The sequence below is a fragment of the Etheostoma spectabile genome, chromosome 8, assembly GCF_008692095.1.
Source record: "Etheostoma spectabile isolate EspeVRDwgs_2016 chromosome 8, UIUC_Espe_1.0, whole genome shotgun sequence".
NCBI lineage: Eukaryota > Metazoa > Chordata > Actinopteri > Perciformes > Percidae > Etheostoma > Etheostoma spectabile.
This window is the reverse complement of record NC_045740.1, coordinates 33,866,480-33,870,390: the sequence shown is the minus strand read 5'-3', so window position 1 is coordinate 33,870,390 and position 3,911 is coordinate 33,866,480. Positions and strand designations below refer to the sequence as shown.

Here is a 3,911-nt window from a genome sequence, read left to right as displayed (position 1 = left end):
CAGGCTCATTGGGTAGGGTAAGACCAAGTGGACCCATGCTTGAGCTCTAGAAGAACTACTTCCGAGAAAACCACAAGGCCAAAAAACACTGGACATTGTTAGACAAATCAGGCCACAAAATAAAACTTAAAACCCTTTTTTTGGGAGATATGCATAAATATATATAAATATCAAACTGTTCATGTTGCATTTGTGTTCATTATATTTTTTGAACATGCCAGAGACACGCTTTGCTTTGGGGTTTATGGCCACGAGTACCAGTCATGTCCACTATTGACTTATGTAAAATCTGGGTTTCATGCACATTAACAATTTAACGTTAGTGTAACTTTTCACTTAGACTCGCATTAGTACAGGACAATATGCCCTGATGGTGTTGCTCAGGTTCAAAGGACACACACATGTCAACTGGGAAGTTGTTTGTGTGTGTAGTCTCTCCAAAATACCATGTTTCTAAAGAGTCAGGAAGGGCCCTGCACTGGCAGAAAGAAATCCTGCAAGGTTTAACGTTACTTTGAGTCCAGAGTAGAATAATATAGATGGTGCTTTCAGAATGAATCTGAGGCTTTTGCTACACGGGATTTCTTTCCAATGTGTACCTCATAATTACAGCCTTGGCATGTTTAATATGAACATCTGACATTGTAACATAAAAGTCCTCACAATTTGAGAGTGTGCTGACATTTTCACAGAAACAATCATGACATGAAGAGTGATGCCGCTTTCAATTACACTTATCTGATACATCAGCAGTTAGCACCTGGCATTGTTGCGCTCTATAATTAATTTGCACAAACAAAAATTCCCTGCCCACCCTACCAAAGATAAACAGACAAACCAGTATTAGGCATTGCATAATAACAAAATTAAAAATACACACCTACAAAAAGTGAAACTGGTCAAAATTCAAAGCACAGTAAACAAAGTTACAAAAAAATTAAGGCAAAAACATCTATTTTCTGACTTAAATCCATTTCCAGTGTTCACCATGCTGCAGTGCCTACTGATTTGACATAACTACAGCACCGTCAACCAATCAGTGAATGGAAACACCATGTTTATCAGCTCCGCTTGTAGAGGATAGCTCCATTACGTGAAATTAAACATGTCAGTGTTTTGTCTTGAGTTTCTCACCCTAGAAATTACGGTACGCATAGAATGTGATAATATAATAATATTTGGCCCTACTGGCAATCAACGCATACCACCATATTAGCCTTTTTTTCCAAAAACTGCTATGGTATCCCTTATGTCGGTCTGAGTTTCACTAAATTTAAACAGTGACAACGGCGGAGCGGCCTCAGCCCCCAGTTAAAGTGCACACCATGTTGGCTGAGTCTGCAGCAGCCGGGTTCGAATCCGGCCTGCGGCCCTTTGCTGAGTGTCACCCCCCCTCCCCCCCCTCCATCTCTCTCGCTCATTCATGACTCCCACCTGTCACTATAATAAAGGAAAACGCCCCAAAAGCCATGTTGGACATCAAGGTTTCACCCGACGACATTTGTCGCCCCCCCCCCCCTTGTCTTATCCTGACAGCGCTTATAGGTGTTTATGGTACTCACAAAAGGACTGTGAAGCACATTCAGTAACGGAATCAACCAAAAGACTAAACTCTGATCTAACATGCACAAACATCTTTATTTCAGAAAACATATCAATCCACCACATTGTCTGTTCATTTTTATTCTGAAAGAGGCCTATTTTTATTAACACATCAAAGTGGCTGAGACACGTCAGTACCAGAAAATGCTGATGGAACCATGTGCAAACAAAATTATTCTTTGATAAGCAGGTCATAGTGCACATTATCCTTCTGTTATGTTTGATCAGGAAACTAGATATATGTTAAATGTTTTGTTTTGATGGTGGCCCACACAAACTCTGTAAAGAAAGTGAACGGTAGCTCTCTCCCCGTTGCTGAACCAGCCAGTCTGGCCGGGAAGTTCCAGAACATTCCTCTCCAGCGTGTCAGAAGATAGCTCGCCAACCTTTGCCGGAGAATTCTCGTTTTCATTTCCTGAAAAGCAACATTTTCTATTTCCACCAACAACAACAACAATTTGTGTTAACCCTTCTGTGATTTCATTTGACATTCCAGAATACAACACATAACCACATTGGTGTTCCTACCAACTCTGACAGTACCACAAAGTATCTGTTATTTCTTTATAAAATAGATCATTAGTATAGTTTAATTTGCTATACTTACATGAACAGGAACCTTTGCAGAAAATCAATTATTTCTTAATATTTTGCTAACCAGCTACCTGGCCGGATGGTTCCAGCACTCTTTCACCGGCTTTCAGAAGATAGCTCGCCAGCTACAGTTGCTACCACCACTAGCACGGCAACTACTTCAAACTACATCATGATGGTGCTGTGCGTTGGCTTTAACCGGCTACAGGCTCCACACGATACCAAGGCCGTCACAACATGAGTAGAAGGCAAGGCAAGGCAAGGCAAGGCAGCTTATGTAGAGCACATTTCAGCAACAGGGCATTCAAAGTGCTTTACCACAAATCAGTTAAGCAGATAAAAACCAAGTACAACAGTTAAAAATCATAAGCATTAAAAACCAATAAAACACATGAATAGACACTTAAAAACAATATAAAATAGGACATAAAACACAAGAATAAAAGTTACAGTGCAGCATAAGAAAGAAATGAGCATAATTTAAAGAAAGGCAGCACAAAAAGAAAGGTCTTCAGCCTGATTTAAAGAACTGAGAGTAGCAGCGGATCTACAGGTTTTGGGAGTTTATCAGATATGAGAGCAAGAAACTGAAGCTGCTTCACCCTGTTTAGTTCGACTCTGGGGCAGAATAAGTAGACCTGTCCCAGATGACCTGAGGGTCTGGGGGGGTCATAGTGAGTAGCAGATCAGAAATGTATTTTGGTCCTAAACCGTAGTGATTTATAACTAGCAAGAGTACTTTGAAATCATTCTGTAGACACAGGAAGCCAGTGTAAAGACTTAGAATTGGAGTGATGTGATCCGTCTCCGGTCTATGATGACTCGAGCAGCAGCGTTCGATCAGCTGCAGCTGTCTGATTGATTTTTTAGGGAGACCTGTAAAGACCCCGTTACAGTAGTCAAGTTACTGAAGATGAAAGCATGGACCAGTTTTTCACGTCCTGTGACACATAAGCCTTAACCCTGATAGTTCTTAAGGTGATAGTGGTGACACTTTGTATGTCTAATGTGGCTGTAAAGTTCAGGTCTGAGTCCATGACTACACCAAGATTTCTGGTTTGTCTGTTGTTTTTAACATGTGTTTGAAGCTGAGCGCAGACTTTTAATCGTTCCCTTTTGCTCCAAAAACAACCACCTCAGTTTTCCTTCATTAATTTCAGAAAGTTCTGGCACATCCAGCCGTTAATTGTGCGATGACACTTAGTCAGTTTTTGTATTGGACTATAGTCCCCTGAGATAAGGTTATGTAATTTGTGTGTCGTCCGCAAACTATGGTAATATTTTGTGTTCTCCCTAATCTGGGCCAGTGGGAGCATGTAGATGTTAAACAGAAGAGCCCCAGAATAGAGCCTTGGGGAACTCGCAGTCATATTGTATGCTAGATGTAACCTATGACACAAAGTCATCCCTATTCTGTAAGTAGGATTCAAACCAGTTTGTACTGAGCCAGAAAGGCCAACCAGTTTTCCCAATCGGTTTAGTTGTATGTCATGGGCGACCGTGTCAAATGCAGCACTGAGATCAAGTATACTAAGACTGAAATTTTGCCATATCTGTGTTAAGGTGGATGTCATTAAAAACTTTGACGAGAGCCTCTCAGTGCTGTGGTGTGGTCGACACCAACTGAAAGGTATCAAACTGGTTTAGTGACAGGAAATGGCTGAGTTGTAGAAAAACCGCTTTTTCATGATTTACTTAAAAAGGGTCACGGTTTG

General features: G+C 40.9%; 1 long non-coding RNA gene across 1 annotated transcript in view; it reads right to left on the bottom strand.

Annotated features, from left to right (window-relative positions):
* Window positions 1-665: 665 nt before the first annotated feature.
* LOC116694608 (uncharacterized) overlaps window positions 666-3,911 on the bottom strand; it is a 9,816-nt gene continuing 6,570 nt past the window's right edge. The window contains exon 3 of the long non-coding RNA XR_004333218.1: window positions 666-677. This is a non-coding gene — a long non-coding RNA (uncharacterized LOC116694608). The remainder of the gene's footprint in view (window positions 678-3,911) is intronic.